The sequence below is a fragment of the Cnephaeus nilssonii genome (genome assembly GCF_951640355.1).
Source record: "Cnephaeus nilssonii genome assembly, chromosome: 4".
In the NCBI taxonomy this organism is placed as follows: domain Eukaryota; kingdom Metazoa; phylum Chordata; class Mammalia; order Chiroptera; family Vespertilionidae; genus Cnephaeus; species Cnephaeus nilssonii.
The window spans coordinates 68,647,052-68,670,301 of record NC_137075.1 but is presented as its reverse complement, the minus strand read 5'-3'; the positions used below and the strand labels follow the sequence as shown (position 1 = coordinate 68,670,301).

Here is a 23,250-nt window from a genome sequence, read left to right as displayed (position 1 = left end):
GGTGCCAGTTCATACAACATGCCCTCCCTAATCACCGTCCCCCACACGGCCAGGGAGCCTGGGGTTCTTTTGGAGGAGTGCATTGTAGAGGAATGGGATTTCGTCCTTTGGGCTCTGTCCTGAGGGAGGAAATGGGGCATCTGCACTTAGAAACCGTGGGAGGAAGGCCTGAGAGAATAATTCACGATTTGGGATGTCTCCAAGAAGGGCAGACCAGCATTTTTACCACCTGGTTGGATGTGTTTACCCAGCAGATCTGCACATTTGTTTTATCCAGAGCCCAGGAATGGAATTGGAGAGGTAATGGGACTGTCGGGCAGAGTTATCGGAGATGGATCCTGCCAGCCTGAGAGGGATAGATAGTGAATTGGGGGCTAGAGAACTTGTGCAGCAATTTGAGGAGGTTGAAAGGCATGTGCAACAGGTGAGTGAGGTGTGATGCCAGTTGGCTGAATATAGCAAACATCTCAAAGAATAGCCAGTGCTGGGTGGAGCTGCTCAGGAGTGAGCCTCTGGCCCTTCACACTAGTGGGGGTTGCACTGTGCACCATGAAATCCCTAGGGCACTTATCAGAACACGGTTATAGCCCATTAGGGAGCCCCCACGATAAGACAGTTTCTCAAACTAAGCTACACATGGGATCACCCATGTTCAGGCCCCATCTGAGTCCAATCATATCAGAGGCATGGTATTTTTGTTAAAGGGCTCCAGATGGTTTTAGTGGATAGCCTAACGTGAGGGCTGCTGCTATACGGAAACAGCATCTGCTTCCCAAAAAGAAGAGCAAAGGGAGGAGAAATAAAAACAAACTGTTCGTGGTTAGAGTGTACCTGTGCTGAATAGGGAGGAAAAGAGCTCTGAATCCGATGTAGAATCTCCTGTGAAGTAGATTTTAAAATAAACAGGACTGCGCTTTAGAAACTGACTAAATAGCTCGAAATTTAGAGAATCTGGCCAAGAAGGTAAAGGTGATACTAAAGTGGAAAGGGGAATTCAATAGCTGGAAAAAGAAAATCATTAACAGGTATAGTCACCAATGATTTGGGTCTCCTCTCTATACCAGTTACAACTAAGGATCTTCGAGGCTGCATAGCTTTGAATCTTAAATATATTTTATTGATTTTTTTACAGAGAGGAAGGGAGAGGGATAGAGAGTTAGAAACATCGATGAGAGAGAAACATCGATCAGCTGCCTCTTGCACACCCCCTACTGGGGATGTGCCCGCAACCAAGGTACATGCCCTTGATCGGAATCGAACCTGGGACCCTTCAGTCCGCAGGCCGACGCTCTATCCACTGAGCCAAACCGGTTTCAGCTAGCTTTGAATCTTAACCTGCTATAGTTCATAACCAAAGAAGGGTCCACAGATCATATGTTCGGTGAATTTGGGAGTGGTTAGGTTATTGTTAATTATTTTAGGAAGTATTAATCCAGAATGATTGGTAATGGGATTCTTTTACAGAGCATATCTTTCAAATTTTTCTTACCCTTTTTCTTGAAAATTTCCTTGATATATGATGCCAAATACAATATTAAACTCAGTTTATAGATGTTTCATTTGAGAAACGAGGGTCATAGAAACATGACTGTTGTTTTTCTAAAGGTTCCCTGTAGGTGGCGATGCTTGACTTTGTCTTTAAATAATTTATAGAAAGGAAGTTGTTAAAATAGAATATTTTCAAATGGAATCACACTTGCATTTAAAAGATGAATTATATTGGATTTTACAGAATAATCCTACCTATCATGAGTTACTTTCACACTATAACATGATTATCTTAGTCGGTTTGGGCTGCTATAACAAATTACCATAAATTGGATGGCTTAGTAACAACAGGAATTTATTTATTACAATTCTGGAAGCTGGGAAGTCCAAGATCAAGGTGCCGATTTCCTATGAGCAGCCTTTCTCACTATAACCTCACATAGCAGAAGGGGCAAGTGATCTTCCTGAGATCCCCCTCCTCTTTTTTTAAAAAAAATTCTTACCCAAGAATATCTTTTTCGTTGATTTTTTTAGAGAGAGTGGAAGGGAGGGGGTCAGAGAGAGACACACATTGATGTTCCTACAACCCAGGTATATGCCCTTGACCAGGAATCAAACCCTCAACCCTTTGATGCTCAAGCTGATGCTCTAACCACTTAGCAACACCAGCCAGGGCTGAGGTCCCTGTTATAGAGTACTAATCCCATTTATGAGAGCTTCATCTTCATGATCTGCTCACCCGCAAAAGCCCAACCTCCAAATACCATCCCATTGGGGGAATAAGTTACAACATATGAATTTGGGGGAGGACACAATCATTCATAACAACAGTATAAGTGAAACAGTACAATTTTTTTCTTATAAAATTGTATTTGATTTATCTTTCTGTCCATTGTATTCTGACATGCCTTTTGAATTTCTGAATGTCTCAAAAAGCTACATAAATTGCAATTCATAAGCCATTTCTCTGCAATCTTCTATGAGAGACAGACATTTAAGAGGCTAAATTCAAGTTCTAAAAATTAAATTCACCTTGAAAGTACCTTTTATATAATGCATGATTTTATATCTGAGGTACTTGAAACTACTAATTAATTTTAATTAGTTTTCAAACCAGTGTATCTTCCTCACTAGAATTGTAGGTAGCTGTTACATCAAAGACTGATGTTCCTGTGAGCTTCGGCCAGCTATTTGACTTGCAGTTTTTCTTCAAGGGACATCAGAATTTGAAAGTTTTTGATTCATTGATAACTAGTGGCCTGGTGCATGGATTCGTGCACATTGAAAGGAAATTAATTAGAAGAAATATTTTAATATCGCTATTTGCCCTTTCTCTATAATAGAAGTGTCAGAGATGAAAGAAAATTAGTAAAATGTTTATGAAAATCCTAATAAAAGAGTAACATGCAAATTGACTGTCACTCCAACACACAAGATGGCTGCCCCATGTGGTCAAAGATGGCTGCCCCCATGTGGACACAAGATGGCCGGCAGAGGAGGGCAGTTGTGGGCAACCAGGCCTGCAGAGGAGGGGAGTTGGGAGGGACCAGGCTGGCAGGCAGAAGCAGTTAGGGGCAATCAGGCAGGCAGGCAGGCAAGCAGTTGGGAGCCAGCAGTCCTGGATTGTGAGAGGGATGTCCGACTGCCCGTTTAGCCCCCTTTGGTGGGATCGGGCCTAAACGGGCAGTCAGACATCCCTCGAGGGGTCTCAGATTGGAGAGGGTGCAGGTTGGGCTGAGGGACACACCTCCCCCTTCCTGTGCATGAATTTTGTGCACCAGGTCTCTAGTCCTACCTAATAAAAGAGTAATATGCAAATTGACCATCACTCCAAGACACAAGATGGCCACCCCCATGTGGTCAAAGGGTGACCAGGCCTGCAGGGGAGGGCAGTTGGTGGTGACCAGGCCAGCAGAGGAGGGCAGTTGGGGGAGACCAGGCCAGCAAGAGGGGGCAGTTGGCGGGGACCCAGGCCTGCAAGGGAGGGGAGTTGCGGGGGGACCAAGCCTGCAGGGGAGGGCAGTTGCGAGGGACCAGGCCTGCAGGGGAGGGCATTTGGGGGGTACCAGGCTTGCAGGGGAGGGCAGTTGGGGGGATCAGGCCTGCAGGGAAGAGCAGTTGGTGGGGACCAGGCCAGCAGGGGAGGGCAGTTGGGGGGGACCAGGCCTGCAGGGGAGGGCAGTTGTGGGCAATCAGGCCAGCAGGGAGGGCAGTTAGGGGTGACTGGGCTGGGAGAGGATGGCAGTTGGGGGAGACCAGGTCTGCAGGGATGGGCAGTTAGGGGCTACCAGACTAGCAGGGGAGGGCAGTTGGGTGATCAGGTCAGCAGGGGAGGGCAGTTAGGGGCAATCGGGCTGGCCGGGGAGCAGTTAGGCATCAATCAAGCTGGCAGGGGAGTGGTTAATGGGTGATCAGGCTGGCAGGCAGAAGCGGTTAGGGGCAATCAGGCAGAGGCAGATGAGCAGTTGGGAGCCAGCAGTCCTGGATTGTGAGAGGGATGTCCGACCACTCATTTAGGCCCAATCCCACCAGATCGGGCCTAAATGGGCAGTCGGACATCCCTCTCGGGGTCCCAGATTGGAGAGCGTGCAGGCTTGGCTGAGGGATACCCTCCCCCTGTGCACAAATTTCATGTACCGGGCCTCTAGTAATATATAAATTGATTAATAAATAAACAATAACAACATGATATAACAAAGACAGTTGGGGGGGACCCAGGCCTGCAGGGGAGGGCAGTTGGGGGCGACCAGGCCTGCAGGGGAGGGCAGTTAGGGGTGACAATTTGCAAAGACATGAAATATAAACAACAAAGACATGATATAAAAACATTGATTAAAAACAATGACTGATAAATTGATTAAACTTATTCTAATATCTCCCTGTATGCTACATTAACCTTTTGCACTCGGATATTGAATGTGACTCGACATGGTTAGCATTAGAATAAAGGAATCGAGAAAAAAGCAAGCAAGTGCAAAGGGTTAAGAATAAAAACACTTTCAGAGTGCTTGACTAATTTCCCTTGTGATGAAGTATTTACATCTTTAACATCACACGCTCTTCGAACTCAAGAGAAAGCAACATATACTGGCCATGTCCAAAAACGGGTTCAGGTAGGAATTTTCCTACCCTGTACAGAGTTTGTCCTTGTGATTTATTAATAGTTACTGCAATGCTGGCATCACGGGAAACTGTCTTTGAATTAATTTAAATGGGAGGCAGTGTCAGACAGGGATAAATCAATTCTTGGAACCAGAACAACCTCTCCTTCCACAGATCCTGTTAATACTTCAGCTTCGATTATGTTAGGTCGCAATCTTGTGATAATAAATCTAGTACCATTACAAAGACCCCATTTACTATTAAGATTTCTCAATAGCATGATGATTGCACCTACTTTTAATTTTAATTTTAATTTTAATTTATGACATGGCATTCCTGAAGGAGAACTTCTATGGGAAAATTTTCCTTTTCGGCATCATCTGTTGAATCAATGAAATCATCATTCAAATAGGTGTAAAATTCTCCATTGAATATATCCAAAATTTCTTCATTTAATTTATGAACGTGCTCATTTTTAGGACAAAGAATCTCACGTTTAGATATATTTTTATGACATCATCGCTTCCTTTCAGCTTCAGAATGTCAACAAAAACAACCAAATTCACGATTGACAATGACAGATCGAAACACACACGTGTGATTGGTGCCAGCAAGAGCTTTTTATGTATCGCGCATGCACGAGTCAACATTTATTTTTAAATTGCCAGTGCGCTTCATATGTACCGGCCAGCCAGAGAGATGGATGGACGGTTGGTAGGTCACTTAGCCTTTTATATAGATAGATAGATAAACGTTATAAATGTAGACTATCCAGTTTTTATACCATAGAGACCTTCAGGTTAATACAACTACAGGGGAAAAACGGGGCAACAAAATTTTACTGAAAATCAAGTAATGGAAAAGCAACATTTTTATTTTGGGTGGGAAATTCTCAAATCATTTTCACCAGTTAGGTTAAGACTGTTAGTATTGAGGTCACTTAAGACATTGTCTTAGGTCTTATGTGTTGGTGGAGTTCTGTGAAGATCTAGTGTGTCCATTGATTGTGAGATGCATTTTATATAATTCAATTTATGAAATTCACTAGAGGCCTGGTGCACAGGTTCATGCACCGGTGGGGTCCCTCAGCCTGGCCTGCGGGGATCGGGCCGAAACCGGCAAGGGGTCCCAGATTGCGAGAGGGTTCAGGCCAGGCCGAGCAGGCCTCTTGTGTGCATATAAGACCTTTGGTTAATCTCTTCCACCCTCCTCCCTCCCCATTTCCCTCTGAGATTCATCAGTCTGTTCCATGTTTCCATGCCTGTGTGTTGAGCGTCTGCCCACTGGTGGTCAGTGGTCATCATATCCACCGGTCAAACAGTCGAACAGTCAGACACTTAGCATATTAGCCTTTTATATGTATAGATTATTAACAAGATAGTTTTGAAAATAGTAAACTTTAAAAATGTTAGAGCAAATTCTCTTGATAATGTTTATGTGCATTCTGAAAACAGAGTGTTGTCAGAGCTCTAGGGCTGATTATCTGGGTTTGAATCCCAGTTCTGCCATTACTAGCTGTGTGACCTTTGAGGAAGTTACTTAAACTCTGTGTGCCTCAGTTTCCCCACATGAAAGTTGACGATCATAATAGTATCTACCTCATAGTTTGCCATAGGGATTAAATCAGAATACATGTGATGCATGTAGGTACCATACATCTACTAAGTGTTCTATAAATGTTGTGATTATAGTTGGGGTGGAATTATTTTACATGTGGGGACTGGGAAATGTGAATAATGCAAATTAATTTCTATCTGTGATGCAGTGCAAAATGTGGGCACCTTTTGACAGTATAGGACCCATGTAAACATCACTCCTCCATCATGGTAGGAGGAGGCCGGGAACTCTTGCACAGTGCTGTTATGTGAACAAGTGAACAGTTTCAGAAAGGAGGGAGGAATTATGGTGGAAGAGAACCCTTGGTGTTCATTTTTATGGTCCTAAAGCAAGTTCCTTGAGCATTCAGAGCCCTGACCGGTGTGACTTGGTTGAGTATCGACCCATACACTGAAAGATGGTTGGTTTGATTCCCTGGTCAGGACACATGCCTGGTAGGGGCTGTACAGGAGGCAGCCAATCGATATTTCCCTCTCACATTGATGTTTCTCCCTTTCCCTTTCCCTTCCTCTCTATCTAAAAATCATTTGAAAAGGGAGGGACAGAAAAAAAAAATCCTAATTTCTAAACATGGGAGCCTGGGCTTTCTGGCTGGAGCTCCAAGCTTAACATTCCATTGCCCTGGATTCTTAGCCAGTTCTTCCTTCTTTGGCTGTCATGTCTGTTAAACTGAGACCAATTAGGTAGCAGGCAAAGTACAGCAGCAGGCCATTATTTTTGAAGTCTGAGACTTGATGTATCTGCATAACCATTTTCAGAGGTTAGTTGTATTAACTCTCAAAGGAGCAAGATGACCCTAAAATGCTTCTGTAGCAGTTGCCTTCTGGATAAACGATCTTTTACCATGTGATAAGAATATGTGGTGGGATACAGTAACTTAACTAATCCTTTAAACTATGTACCAACAGACAAGAATGAAAGTCTGAACCTTGAATTGTATCTGCTTCTCCACCAGTCAGTATAAAGTGGCACATGCTTAACTACATAATATTAAACTTTCAAGACCTTTTTGTTTTCAATTGATGGAAACGATTGTCATGAACACTAAATAGTCGGTCTTAATTTTTAGAAACACTTATTACTTACCTATAATACAGTAACATTTTGATGAAGAGTAAGTTTACTTTAATATTCACATGGTTGAAAACTATTTCTTCCTTGCAAAACAAAATAAAGCTTTTTGAAAACGCTACTCTAGATGCAGTTCTTAGAGGCTTGCATGTCTCAGTAGTTAGCACATTTCCCTCATGTTATTAGTGCTAATAAAGCACCACTGGCAGTCTGTTAGACCTCTAATGGCTCAGTGCTTTTAAACACAGTTGGTGTAAACTTTTAAGGTTAACTTTTATTCCCATTTGTTAACTTGAGCCCAGGCATTAACAGTCTGAGTTCCAGGTCTTCATGTTGGCTCATTATGGCTTTGATAAATCACTGTCCAAGTTATGTGTATACAATACAAACAATCTCATGTGTCTACATTCAATAAATGACCTTGCTCTTTTAGGAATGTGTTCTGAAAACCCGTTTGTACTGTACACACAGTACAGCTGCATATTGGGGTGCTCCAAGTATAAATAGCATGTTTTATCCAAAACTTAGATGGGGGAAGCATTAGATTGACACTCAGAATGAGTGCAAAAAATAATCGCCTGGCATATCATTCACATGGAGCATAGGCCTGATTTCCTGAAACCTAAAAACAGGAAAAACAAGTTTCACACTCCCATAAATAATAAATGTTTAACCAGAAAATGTCTTTGGATTTCAGTTCCATTTATGAATGTAGGTACAATAATGTGCTTTTAAAATAGCTATTTCTAGCCCTAACCGGTTTGGCTCAGTGGATAGAGCATCGGCCTGCAGACTGAAGGGTTCCAGGTTCGATTCCGGTCAAGGGCATGTACGATGGTTGTGGGCACATCCCCAGTAGGGGGTGTGCAGGAGGCAGCTGATTGATGTTTCTCTCTCGTCGATGTTTCTAACTCTCTATCCCTCTCCCTTCCTCTCTGTAAGAAAAATCAATAAAATTTATTTTTTTTAAATAGCTATTTCTAAATCTTGTCACAGGGATTTTTTTTTAATTCTGTTGTTCAGAACTTTCACTCTATAGCATGGATTTGACACCCACATTCAGTCTATTATTCTATGTCTAGTTGAGTTTCTGGTTGTTAACCTGAGAGTCCAAGGGCGAGGAGAGACTATCAGAGGCTTAGTGTGGCCGGTAGAAACCGAATTCCCAATTTGCTCTGGAAGACAGCCCTAGTTCAGTTCTAAATCCTATCACCTTCTCTTTATGCATCCAAGCTCAAACATTTTGTTTTTATCTTGAGAAATGGCTCACTTGATGACTATCTAATCTAGCTGTGTGTCTTAGGCAAGTTAAACCCTGTCTCTTTGTGTAAAATGAGAGCACCATCAACTGGATAGCACTGTAGTGATGGTTAAACTAGATGACATGGGGATGAGGGTAGGGAAGAAGGCATCTCCCCAGCATAAGCCTCTGTTCTTCACTCTGAGAATTCAGAAAGGTAAACTCATACAAATTCGGGAGGTGCAAAGTCTCCTTAAGTAAATGACACATTGTGTGGTCCAGGAAAAACAAAAGCCTCCTTGTCAAAAAGGAGGATTCCAAGCTCAGCAGCATGCCTGTCATTTACTTTTATGTCCCACCATGACTTCTTCACCTCCTCTTTAGAGATTGCTGTTCCCAAAAAGATCCTGTAAAATGTTAATAAGGAAAAAGGCATTACTGATTTGGTACTTCCCAGCAGAATGTAATACCAAAGCAAAACAAACAAAACAGAGAAACAGCCCCCAATACAGCAGACTAGAGGAGGCCACAGAACTTAGCAGAGAAGTTCCTGGAGACTCCTCAAAGTCCTGTAGAGGTGACAGCAAACGAAATATGGCTTGTTGCTGTTGAAGTTTTCCCACATGTACCTCCCCTTCTGCCCTTCTTCCTTTATCAAATCCACTGTCCATGACTTCTCTGAAACATTTCACATGTTGATTCACTTTCAATTCAGACAATAGATATGATGCTGGATGTCTGGGATACATATTAGTATAGTCAAAGCTCAGTTCTCAAACATCTCCCATCTTGAAAAATTTGGTTCTCAAAACCAAGTTGTTTGTGGAAAAATGTCTCCGTTATCTAACAAAACCGGTTCTCCATCTGACAACCCTTTCATGCTGGTACCCGTATGATCAATCACTCTAGCGTCTCTCAGGCGGCAAACAAAGGAGAGAATGCGTAAGTATGAGTCAGTTTTCCACTGACCTTCACATTGTTAGCGTGTCAGGAAGTTGTGCTGTGAATATTTTTGTGGGGTTTTTGGCTTTTGTTGCTGTTTATTAAATACATATTATTATTAAATATGTACAGTAAGTCCCCGTGGTCCTAGGAAGGTTAGTGACAGCAATAAAGTGAAAAGGAGAGTTGTGAAGACAGCAATAGAGCTTATAAAGGAAATAATTGCAAAGTATGATAGAGGTGTTTGCATGTCTGATCTGGCCAGAGTGTGTCATGGTGAAATCTATGTTAGCACAATTTTAAAACATAAAGAGGCCATCAAGAGTGCTGATGTTGCTAAGGTGTGAAAGTGCTCGAGAAACAACCATCACAGGCGATCGTTGATTTGGATATGAAAAGCAGTTAGCCGGTGACAGCATTTGGGAGGCAATGATATGTGAAAAAGTGAAGATACTGCATTCTGACCTCCTAAAAGACACCCTGGAACAAGAGCTGAAAGTGATTTGTTTACAGCTAGTAAGGGGTGGTTTGATAAATTTATGAAAAATGACATTCATAGTATAGTGAGGCTGGGCAGGCTGTGAGTTCTAACGAAGTAGCTGCTGATAATATTAAGACAATTTCAAGAACACATAGAGGCCAGCAGATTTGTTCCCCAGCACAGGTTCGGTTGTGATGAGACGATGAGACAGGCCTCTTCGGGAAGAAAATGCCCAAGAAGACCTACATCACACAGAAGAAATCATTGCCACTGAAGGACAGGCTGACATTATTGTTTTGTGGGAATGTGAGTGGGGACTCTAAATTGAAGCCTCTACTCATCTACCATTCTGAAAACCCGCAAGTTTTCAAGAAAAATAATCTCATGAAAAGTTGAATGTAATGTGGAAGGCTAATAGCAAAGCTTGGGTAACCAGGCAGTTTTTTATTGTGGGGATTCACGAAGTGTTTGCCCCAAGTGTGAAGGAATACCTCCGGGAAAAACAATGGCCACTCAGGGCACTTCCTGTACTAGACAATGCTCCGGCCCACCTCCAGGCATGGCGGCCGAGTTGGTGGAGGAGTACAGCTTCATCACTGTCAGGTTCTGGTCACCTAACAACTCCTCTCAGCCAGCCCATGGACCAGCAGGCCATTTCTAATTTTAAGAAACTTGACACAGAGGCATTGTTTCAGACATTTTGAGGTGACCTCTGAAACTCATTTAACTCTCAGGGGATTCTGGAAGGAGCACTTTAATGTCCTCACTTGCTTGAGGCTCATAGACAAAGCCTGGAGGGAAGTGTCTTCCAGACCATGCAATCAGCCTGGAAGACATTGTGGCCTGAGTTCGTTGCTGAAAGAGGCTTTGAAGGCTTTGCGGACAAGCCTGTGTTGGCTGTGGAGGACACCCTGTGTCTTGGGCAAGTCTGTGGGTTGGAGGTGAATGATGATGATGTGGAGGAGTTGATGGAGGACCACAATACTGAGCTGTCCACCGAGGAACTCCAAGGCCTTCAGAGGGAGCAGCCACAGACAGTAGCAGAGGAGCTCTCCAGAGGTGGAGGAGGGGAGGGAGGATATTCCTACTTCACTAATCAAGGAAATGCTTGGGTCCTAGCCGGTTAGTGGATAGAGCGTCGGCCGGTAGACCAAAGGGTCCTGGGCTCAATTCTGGTCAAGGGCAAGTACTTGGTTGCCGGCTCTTCCCTTGCCTGAGCCCTGGTCAGGACTCAAGCAAGAGGCAACCAATCGATTTGTTTCAATATTTCTGTCTTTCCCTCTCTCTCCTACTCTCCCTAAAAATCAATGGAAAAATATCCTTGGGTGAGGATTAACAAACAAACAAGCAAAAAAAAAAAAAAAAGGAAATGCTTGAGAAATGGGGAGAAATGCAAAGTTTTGTTAAAAAATATCATGAAGACAAAGTAGCAAATCAAACAATAAACTTGTTCAATGACACTGCAGTGTTTCACTTCAGGCAAGTGTTAAAACAAAGGCGAAAACAAACATCATTGGGTAGGTTTTTAGTGAGACAGGCCCAGTGAGCCGGAAACAGTTCGAGTGGAGCAAAGAGACAAGAGAGAAAGAACCCAGAACAGCTACCTGACCTTTTTATGGAAGGGGTCTCCCCTTCTAAGCAATAACATCCCCCCATCCCTCCTCTCCACTCATCAATAGCTCTCAACATTAAAGATAAGTTCTAGTGTGTATGTAATTTTTCACTTTCACTGTATGTACATTTTATTTCCTTTTTGTTAAATTTTCATTTACATTTTATGTCCTTTATTTTTATTTTTTTACTGTCCACAGTATTTCATTTATCAAGAGAAACTATTCCTTAGCTCAGATATTCATGTTTTAGAGTTCAGGAACACAGGTCAGTGACAAACTTCCATGGAATTCAACTCAAAAGGAATTCTTTACATTCCAAGATCACTTTGTACTCTGAAAGATACCAGCCTTCCTCATCTCTTCAAAATCTTTCCTGGAATCATAATTTCTGAGAAATTATGCCTTCTTTCTGGGTTCAGCTACACCACACTTACAGGAAGCTTCAACCCCCAGGGATACAATGATGGCTCCAACAATATGAAATCTCAGACGCTTGGCCAGAAGGTTTTGGCAAAGCACTGGAGGCATGGTAGTTATAGTCTCCCCAACACCAATGTCTGTCCTTCCTCTGTCGTTTTTGTTTTTAAAGTGTTCATTTATAAACAGTACTTTAGACATATACTATATATAAGAAAGGTTAAAACAGAATCTTTTGGAGGTCTGGAATGGATTAATTCAATTTACATTCTTTCTAACGGGAAAAACGATTCGGTTTTCGAACAAATCACTTCTTGAACAACCTTCTGGAACAAATTGAGTTCAAAGTTTGAAAACCGAGGTTCCACTCTACTCTGTTGGGTATTGGGGCAAACAAATCTATAAAATGCAATCTATAACCTTAAGCTGCTCACTCATCCGTAATGTGAAATACATAAGCAAAAATAATTGCAACTCTTGAAGAAGTACAATAATAACGATATAAATTAGTCACAGCAGCAGTATGAAGGAGGGTAATGGTTAACTCTGCCTGGGGTGATCAGGGAAGATTTTATGGGAGGACCATTGAGTTGATTTTTAAAGAATGAATTGGAATTCATTGGGCAACCTGTCAGCTGTTCTAGACAAATACCTGCAACTGTATCAAATGTGGTGCTAGTTGGAACATGGGGTGTATGTAGCAAATGACTGGTAGGCAGGAGGGCAGGGGAAGGACATGGAGAGTCCATACCTTATTCAGGAGTGTAAGTTGGATTCTGTAGGCAATGAGAAGATATTAAACAGCGAAGTCACTTGCTCAAATCACGTTAGTCTCTGACGGTCTGGATGGTGGACTGGAGGGAGCAAAACCTGAGGCAAAGAGATCTGAAAAGCATCGTTAACAATGGCCCAGGCAAGAGATATTGGGGTGGGAAGGTCTGAACGCAGGAAGTAGCCATGAAAATGGAAAGAAGGGGGAGGAGTTGAGAGCCACTGTGGACCTCACTAAACAAGAAATAGTGGCGTCCCGAAGGAGCCAAGGCCTGCACAGTCCTTATCGTGCCCTTGTGCACATCAGAAAGGGTTCCTTTTTATTTTTTAATACTTTCTGTTGGAAAAGTGTTTTAATATACTAATTTTATTAGAACTAGAGATTTTATTGCCACCTACTAAAAATTTGTCATGTATACAAATTGTACAACTCTGGAATCAATGGCTATACTTTTAACTTTTTGCTTTAACTTCAAAACAAAAATATCTACAATGTGAATCTTGTCCCTTTTCAATGGCGTTCTTGTCAGCCTGAACACTCTGGTTAGATATAATGTAACAGGCAGCTAAAAATATAAGTTTAGGGGCAGAGGATAGGGTGGATAGTGAATACTGAGGTCTTATAGATCACCCTGAATGTATAGATTGAAAAAAGACATCCAAGATAAGACCCTGGGAAATACTAAGCTTAGAGGAATATTTGGGGGAAAATGAAACAATAAAAGCAACCTTGAAAATGTCTTCTTCCTTGGCTTCAGGGACAAGCAGTCCTCAATTTAAATGTGTTGATAGTCACACAGCTCCCATTAGTGTGCTTCATACAGTGACTCCTCCAACTTGCCTTTCCTGTGCCAAGTTCATATTTTGTGCTTCTGTCCCCAAATCAGCATAGAGATACTGCCTGCCAGCCAACAATAGTTCAGTTGTTTGCAGAACAGTGGTGCTTGGACTGTTATTTTAATACTTGATCCTTATTCTAGAGAAATGAGAGAAGACCCAAAACAGAATATGCTACTACTAATGATAAGAAGCTCAGGTCTCAAACTAATACAACTTAGACCATGGTGGAAATAATTGGTGCTAAGAAAACCATAAACCTTTAGCCTCGGTGGCTGCTCATTGGATTTTGTTTGTCAGTTCACGTGTGAAAAGGAACAAGGAGAATATGAAATGAAGGATACAGAACCAACACTGGAAATTCGTGTTGAACATGAAGGTCTAATTCATTTTCTCTTTGGGAATACAACTTCCCTCCTGTTAGACTTAAGTAGGTTCAGCGTTCCCCCTCTCCCAAGGACTAGTTGCCTAATTCCCTTTCCTTCGGTTGCCTACCTCACAATTCTCCAGAGGTCTGTCCTTTCACAGCTCACCTCTATGCACTCTCCTTCAGACATCTTGCAATTCTCATGTTTCCAACTACAAGCTTATTGTAGGCTCCCCATCTCCAGCCCTCTGCCTCTGACCCCTCACTGAGCTCTGGCCTCCCCGCTTCACCTGCCTGCCTGCTATCTTCCTCCTCTTGCCCAATTAGCATTATGTCCATTTCTGAGCAAAATCTCTGCCAAGTGGTCTCTTCTGCCTCACTTTCTAGTTTTACTCGTGGCATCATTATCCTCTCTCCATCTTTAACTCTTTCTGCCTCTGTGTGAAATCAGTGCAGCATACAGTTCCCCATCAGAGGGACTCAGTCTTCCTCTCCTTTCTGATTTCACTGCCATGGCCTCAGGTTGGGCCTAAATACCTGTCACTTATGACCCTGTGATAGCCTCCCACTTTCCGTATATAGGTTTGCACACATCTGTGCAAACAGGAGTGGCAGAGCGCTCTCCTAACTTGGAGTTTCAAACTGTTCATCATCTTTCGCCAAAAAACGGCCCAGAGCCTGCCCGTTGAGTAGGAACTCTCATGCTGGTATTCAATATCCTCATCTCCGTTGTCTTCCCTCTTGCTGTCTGACCAACGTGGATTTGTCTGCATACACGGTGTGTTTTGCTGCCTCTGTCTTAGCTCATGATTTTTTTCGTGTAGTGGGCCATTGTAGCTGTGACTTCTGTCCTCCATGAGACCAAATTTCTGTCTAAACCCACCTCACTGACCCCTGCGGCTGCCCCATGACCAAGCCCAGCCGAGAGCCTCATGTTCCCAGCCACTGCTTAGGGGTGGGTGTCACATGACCCAAGTTAACCTCACAGAACACTCCTGGATAAGAGGCGCTTCTTTTCTGGGGTAACTAATGCTCGGGATAAAATAAGCCCGAGCTGCCCAAGAATGACAGTCCTCACAGAGGAAAGCGGCGTGTGGACGCAGAGAGAGAAATCGGGACCCTGTCCTGATGTTCAGTCTGAGCCTCTGAAACCAGCCAGTTACAGAGCCCAGTCAACTCTGTTCTGCTGGTTTGGGGTTGGGTTTCCCTTCCATGTAGGACCAGTGAGCAGGCCCTAACTGGCTGTAGAGCCTCCAAACCTCTCTGCCCTCCTGCTATCTTAAGAGCCGTTCAGCCACCACTTTCCCCAGGAAGTGATCTGCTTGGCACGTGATTCACAACCTTCCTAGACTATTGGTTGTTGATCATTCTGTGGAGACCTTGACCTATCAAACTACAACAGTAAACATCATAAAACTAGTCAGAAAGCATAAGTGAAGAAACAAACTCTTGTTGTGGGAGTGATTTAACTGTGTTTAAAAAAAAAAAAAAAGCAAATCCACCACCTTTACCCCCAGTGTTCACTCCTCCACCTCTTCATCCCCTTCTTGGGATCATATTTAGGGGGGATACTCAATAGTTGAGAATTTGAATAGCTTAGGAGAACAGGTGGATTCTGGGGCTGGAACAACCCCGATGTTAGAGGGGTGCCTGAACACTGGAGGGAGAGTTATAACTTCTTGGGCAGTGAGGTCACATTCCGAACGGAAGGTGTCACCTAAGGAAGGTTAAACTTCCATGCTGCTTCTCTCTTGAGTTACAGGAAAAGCCTCCATTTAGTGTGGAGTTTTAATTTTTTACCTCTCTTCTTGTAATTCCCTTTAGTTATGCAGCTGTCAGAAAAGCCTGGCACCAGGGAATTGCCTACATGTGGTGACAGGACGTGAAGAGGCCAGTGTAAGAAACATACTTATCCACATTCGCCCTCTGGGGTGCCCACAGGGAGGGAGCAGCGCCCTCTGCACGGGGATGGACCAGGCAGAGCTCCCCAGATGGTCGGTGCAGCGTGGAAGAGCCAGGGAGAGCACCCACAGTGGGTGGGGCCCTCAGAGAGATGCAAGATCAAACCTCCCTTTTCCCAAGATAGACTAGAGGGGACCTTGGGGGGCAGAGCTGACTGACCCTTGGGGTGCAGATATTATAGACACAATACACACTTTACTTGACTTTAGATGTAATAGTCCAGAGCAGTTGAGGTATTTGAAAAGTTTGAAGTGAGCCTAATTTTCTTTTATATCACCAGATTTGAAACTCCATACAACTGATACTCACACCATGTTATTCCAAATAAATTGGTAAGGTAGTGTGTGGGTTTTTTTTTAATATAACTAAAGAACATGTATTTGTTTTTCACTAAGACTTTAGCACATAATTAAACTGTGTCACTACCCCCACCCCAACCTGAAGAAGGGTTAGTACAGTGAATGTTATAAAGCAGATATGAAGAACTGGGATCAACATTAACTGACAAAGAAAAACTTCCTTCTAAGTCATCATAACAATGTTTAAGTAAAAAAAAAAAAGAGAGAGAGAGAGAGAGAAAGGGGGTGATGGGAGTTCAGACTGAACAAGATCCTCACATTTCACCTAACACATTCAGTCCTGGCTAGAGTGTACCAACATGGAAACAGGATTACTATAATACAAAACTTCCACTACAGATAGCTGTACACACCTGTGTTCCAAGCCCACCCCCACCCCCCAAATGCTGCCAACACAACTATTTCCCGGCCTGCTGGGCCTGTCGGGCCTGTCGACGAAGGAGCACGTAGATCTTCTCTTTAATCCAATCTTTGTTATAAGGCTGGTGTGTCTGGGTATCAGCTCAGTAAACAAGATAGCTGAGATCTGCCAGATCATCAATAAAATCAAACAACTGGCTGATATCATATGTAATAGAGGGGCTGTTGGGATTCATTCTCTTCAGATGTTCTTCAGACATTTTACAAACGCCTTCCTTGCATTCATTCACTGATTCATAGTCAGCATAAGTTCTGCCTTCTGGTCTCTAGGTAGGCTGTACCAGCAAAATGGTGTGAGACATCGCACCAAACTCTTTTGCTGAAGCCGCCGCCGCCACACCGCCACACACGAGCTTAACCGGGTAAAGTAGCTTTAAAATGTGATTTCTTACATGGGATGCCTAAGTTCTTTACGTTGTGATTGTACAGCATCCTGAAACCAAACTGAGCAGACAAAGTAAGACCATGAATTTCAAAAGTTTCCAGAACGATCCCTTACTCTCACAGGGCTCATTTATGAAAAACATAAAACTACCATTCACTTATTTTCCCCACAATAGAGTGTAGGTTGATTTTAAAGGCAGTTTTCATGATTGACAGATGATTGGCTGCAGTTGTAGGAGAATTAAATTACCAACCAATAGGAAACCAGATTAAATGTTGTAATTGCATATAGATGGGCTTAGGACTGTCAAAATGGATACAAGTGCTGCCTTATGTGATCTTGCTTAAATGTTTAAATGTGATTAGGGCTAACATACGACACAAGCTAATAATGCCACTTAACAATTCAGAGCTTTGCATTTAGATAAAGATCTCTGCCCAGACCTGGGAAACGTGAGCAGAGTATGGGGTGTGTGTGTGTGTGTGTGTGTGTGTGTGTGTGTGTGTGTGTGTGTGTAAGGAAGCGTGAATGCTGTAAGTAGGTTCAAAATTAATTGATTAAAGGCTGGAGAAATTCTTTGGCTTTATTTTTCTTAGCAATGTCTCATGAGCACAGGCATAACTTGCCAAATAGCCTTGGAAAATGTGTCCATTATTTTGCAGCAAAAAGAATGGCATTGTTTGCTGTCCTTCCCTGGGGACTAAGGCAAGGAGCGTGGGAGTCGGCAGAGAGAGCCTGAGCAGCCTCCCAGGTTGAGAGGAGGAGGAAATGGCTCCAGCTTGTGAATTTCTCCAGAAACACTTCTCCTGCCACAGGAGCGTTCCCACCACTAACTCACCTAGGAGGTCCCAGGGCATTTTGCTACCATCTTTTCAAATAACCAGTGCCAAGGATTGACCAGGATGAGGGGAGTGGTCATGCAAACCCCGCTTCAGTTACTCTGTCCCTTTTTTAAAATTGGTTTCAGAGAGACAGAGCGGGAGAGAGAAACATCAATCGTCACCCATATGCAACCCAACCACGGATCACACCCGGAACCTGGATATGTGCCCTGATCAGGAATCGAACCCATGCCCTTTTGATGCACAGGATGATGCTCTAACCAAATGAACCACACTGGTCAGGTTTCTATTATTATTATTATTATTATTATTACCATTAATTTTCTGTTTTTGGCTTATTCAGTCATCTGGCACTTATTATATCCCCCCCTTCAATTCAGTTTATACTTAATATTATTTTTATTAGTTTCAGGTGAACAGCATAGTGGTTAGACAATCATATACTTTACAAAGTGGTCCCCCTGATATTTCCAGTACCCAACTGGTACTCTACAGTTATTACAATACTAAAGGCCCAATGCACAAAATTCGTGCAAGAGTAGGCCTACCTTCCCCCAGCTGCCAGCACCGGCTTCCCTCTGGCACCCGGGATCCAGGCTTTCCTCACAGCCCCAGCTTCATTCGGAAGGTCGTCCGGAAGGACATCCGGTCTAATTAGCATACTATGGTTTTATCATTATAGATGATTGACTGTATTTCCTAGGCTGTACTTTACCTTCCTGTGACTATTCTGCAACAACCAATCTGTACTTCTCAATCCCTTCACTTTTTTCACCCAGTGCCCCAACCCCCCACCCCTCTAACAACTGTCAGTCTGTTCTGTGTGTCTATGATTCTATTTCTGTTTTGTTTGTTTATACTGTTCTTTCTTTATTTATTTCGTTAATCCTTGCCCAAGCATATTTTTCCATTGATATTTAGGGAGAGGGAAAGAGAGAGGGAAAGACAGAGAGAAACTTTGATGTGAGAGAAACACATCGATTGGTTGCCTCTTGCACAGGCCGGGGAAGAGCCTGAACCCGAGGTACATGCCCTGGGCTTGTTTAAGATTTGCTAAACATTGCTCATTTTCAAAAATCAATCTTATTGAGATAGAACTTCTGACTTCAGAAATAGATCTTTAAAACACTCAGTAATTCTGTAGAAATGGTGGAAAACTAAAAGCTACATTCTGCATAAACTGAAATATCACCTTCTTGAAAGTCAGGGAAAGGACACACCTTGGAGATGGGTCTAAATTGCAGAGGCAAAAATCAGCCTCTTAAGAGTTAAAATTATAAAACAGAAGTCATAAGGCAACAGCTTTGTGGGCAGCCTGGATTGCTATAATTATTAGGTAAGCTTGCTCAGGTCGGTAAGGAGAAATTTTCACCTAGTAAATAATGCAAATAATAATACTATGGGAATGCTCAGCTGCCAGATATCTGAAATATGTCAAAGGAAGGACTCTAATAAAAATGAAACACCTTATATTTATACGACACTCTAAGGTTTTAAAAGATCTTTCATTTACATTAATCTTATTTGATTTGGTCTCCACAAAACACCCCCTGCTGCCGGTCGGCCAGGTATCATTCTTCTCATTGGACCTCAGAGAGGTTCTAGGTTACTAGGCTGCAAAGTGGCAGGGAACAGTCCCCTGGGGAGTAGGAGTTAGGGTCAGGGCCATGCATAAATGGCATTGTCTATTTTTTTAAAATCCTCACCCAAAGATATGTTTTTATTGATTTTTAGAAAGAGGAAGGGAGAGAGAGACATTGATGTGAAAGAGAAACATCGATCCGTTATCTCCCGTATCCTGGGGATCGAACCCGAAACCTTTTGGTGCACAGGATACACTTCAACCGACCGAGCTACCTGGCCAGGGTGGCATTGTCTATTTTGAATTAGAGAGTTTACATCATATAAATGCCCAGGCCTGCTCAGAACTGGTGCAAGCAGAAGAAAAACAGAGAGGGGATGAGCACTTTAACACAATTTACAGATCACTGCCTTTCTTGCCAACAAGAAAAGTCTCCCAAATCTTTTGTAATTTGGGGATTAAATGGCAAATTAAAATGAAAACTAAAGGTGTGTATGTTGCTTTTGTGGGCTGTGTTCACCTTGACCACCTTGACAGGAGGTCAGCACAGCCAGCCTAGTTGAGGGAGAAAATGTCAGATTTGGTTGCAAATGTGTAAAGGCAAGCATGTCAAACTTGCGGCCAGCGGGCCATAACAAATATCTTTGTGGCCCAGCCAATATAATGGTATATAAGAAACGTTTTAATAAAAATTTCGTAACTTAATTTTTACAATATCCCTGTTATACATAATTGTTATTAACGAACTACAACGTTCGCTAATGACTGATTACTATAATCGTGTTGCATTCATTTCCCTTACGTGCAGGCGCACCATTTCTCTCCACTAATACCAGCAGTGAATATTTTAGCAGCCCATTGCCACGTCATTAGTCTTGGACTGACTTGTTTGGTGTGCACAACAGGAAATATTTTGCTTTTGGAGAACAAGAAAAATAGGTTTATTTGCATTACGCTTATTAATTTGTGCAGTTATTCAGTGTCTGGTTAATGTTCAAGAAAAAATATTAATTTTTATTAAAATGTTCTATTATTTTATGTTAACGATTACTCATTTATTTCAGCCCTTTGTATTCAGCATGTCTCTATCGAAATAAACCTACGTTTCTATGAAAATTGAAGCTTTTGTTTTTTGCGACCCACATAAACTTAACCCTTGTTTATTTGGCCCATGTTATCCTTTGAGTTTGACATGCTTGGTGTAAAGAGGTGATGATCATTTTAGTCCCACCTTTCGTGCTGGGTGTGGCTCTTCAAATTAGCAGTCAAGATCATCTAGATGGCACCTCTCATGCATCATTATTTTAAAACTTCATTGAAGCAGAGTTATGGTCCTTGTCTTCCAGATGACAGAGCTTAAGGCCACGGCTGAGGGCACACTGCTGGGCTTCTTGCTCTCTCCTCTTCATCACGAGGTGGACTCACTCAGTCTATGGATGGGGCAGAGTGGCTGATGTGATTTCTCATTGGCTTCTTGTTAAGAAGCTGACCAGTCATTTCATTTTGCTTGTACTGGAGGCTTTTCCAGGACGTGGGAGGGTCCTGGGCAAATTGAGAAAATTGGTCACCCTACTTATGTTTCAGAAGTCCTCATAGGAGTTTCTTCAAGAGCCACATTGAGGGCTAAAACTGTTTAGGAGTGCGCAGCTATATATGTACGGCATTTCCCAATAATTTCCTTCTACTCAAATAATATCTGTAGACATTTAAAATTTTAACTTTTTGCTATTCTCCTAAGATTGTCATTTTGATTATTTTTCTTCTTCCTCATTGTTGTCTCAAATCCACAAAGGGTAATAGATGGAATAGAAATAGAAGAAATAGAAAAAAAAATAATAAAAGAAACTGGCTCCCATTTTTAAAATGTGGTCTTGGTTGTTGTGTGCTGAGAACTGACCTGCAGGAGTCATTCTCAAACGTGAACATTGTGGTAGGCAGCCTGTAAGACGGCCCCAATGACTCCTACCTCTTCGTATTCGTGATCTTGTGTAATTCTCTTCCTTTGAGTGTAATTCTCTTCCTTTGGATTTGTCTTGGGAAGTCTCCCTCCCCATCCCACCCCCACACCCCATCCCCAGCTCTGGGAAAAGCAGGCAGCCATGTGGTGAGGAGCTGATGTTTCCAGCGAGTGGCCAGCACAGACTTGAAGCCTTGAAAGGCCACGGAGGGACCTGGGAGGCAGCTTCTCCGGCACCAGCAGAGTCAGGAGCTGCTGCTGCTGCTTGTACCCGCACCTGATGCAGCACCACGAGACCCTGAGCCAGCGTCACCAAGCTCAGTCATTCCCGAGTTCCCGACCCTTACAAACTGACGTAAGCGATGGTTGTTTTCGGTCTGTGTTTCAGGGCAATTTGTTCAGAAGCAAGAGATAACCAATGCAAATGTGTATCAGAATCACCTAGACAACAACTTGATAAGATGCTTATTTCTGGGTCCCACCCCTGGAGATTTTATTCAGTAGGTGTGGCCTGACGTCTCTGCCTTTTTACCAGGAATCCCAGGAGAATCAGAAGTACACAGCTTTCTACTTGAGAGCACACAGTGAGAATCAATATTCCCCGGGAAGGCCTATCAGGAGGGAAGACTGCAGGGGAGTGTGGGAGCCAGATAAAATTGTATTTGAACCAGTTATATTTGAACTTCTGATAGTGAATAAAAAATGTTTTAATGTAAGTATGCCCCATTGCAGTCTTTAGAAAGTATTTATACTGAAACAGTAACTTAAATTCAAATTTAACTGGGTGTTCTATGTATCTATTGGCTAAACACCATCCAGAGGGGAGGCCCAACTGGAAGTGAAGGGGACCCCCTACTTTTGCAGATGCAGGATTTTCATCCCTGGGGGGCTGCAAGCCGACCCGCTGGGTCCTGCCCCTCCCCCACCCGGCAGGCAGGCCGCAGACCCAGGGCCCTGGGACTGTCTCCTTGGAGGGTTTGGGGAGGGCTGCTCAGGAAGTCCTCCCACACGGCCCTGCCTGAGGGGATGCTGGCCTGGTAGGCACCACCCATGGCACTGGACCTGGTTCCTTGGGTGCTGTTGGCACCACCCTTTCCAGAGCAGTGAATGAAGGCCCCCTTCCTCCCGCATCCCTCCGGGTACTCAGCCGCACGCAGCTGCTCATAGTAAATGTGTGCGTTTCTCATGTTGCAGCTCTGAGCCCTGTGAAAAGGATGGTTCCAGAGACGTTCATTTCTCAATGACGGGTTTTAAGAAACTCAGGCCAGCCCAGGTGTGTGGCTCCGTGGTTGGGTGTCATCCCATGCACCAAGAGGTCACCGGTTCAATTCCCAGTCAGGGTAGTCCATCCATAGTTCTCTCTCATCTTGTTTCCATCTCGCTCTCCCTACCCCTCTTTCTCTAAAAATCAATAAAAATGTATTTTTTTAAACAGGCACAAAAAAACACATATTTAAAAAAAAATTCAGGATTTCACTTCTTTTGTACACGCTTTCTTATCACAAGAAACAGTCTTAATGTTGATGTGTTTCTTTTCAACTGTGAAATATCTTCCAAAAAAAAAGACAGAGGATGAGAGGGGTGGGGGTATGGGTGGCAGGGAGGGGTGGGGAAGATTGGCTGGGTGGACTGGAATGCTTAAGGCAGGGATGGAAGATAAAGGCTCAGAAATGTGCAGGTATGATAGAATCTGAGATTGTGCTTTGAAACCAGATACCAAAAGTGAGGCCACGTCATTCCGGGCTCCAGTTCAGCCATGCCCAGGGCCTGCCGCAGGCTCCAAGCCCACAGGAGAGG

At 43.2% G+C, this 23,250-nt stretch overlaps 1 pseudogene across 1 annotated transcript; it reads right to left on the bottom strand.

Annotated features, from left to right (window-relative positions):
* Positions 1–16,665: 16,665 nt before the first annotated feature.
* Positions 16,666–16,989, bottom strand: LOC307098892 (enhancer of rudimentary homolog; annotated as a pseudogene). The gene has a single exon. The product of its transcript is annotated as an enhancer of rudimentary homolog (transcript).
* Between the last annotated feature and the right edge of the window lie 6,261 nt (positions 16,990–23,250).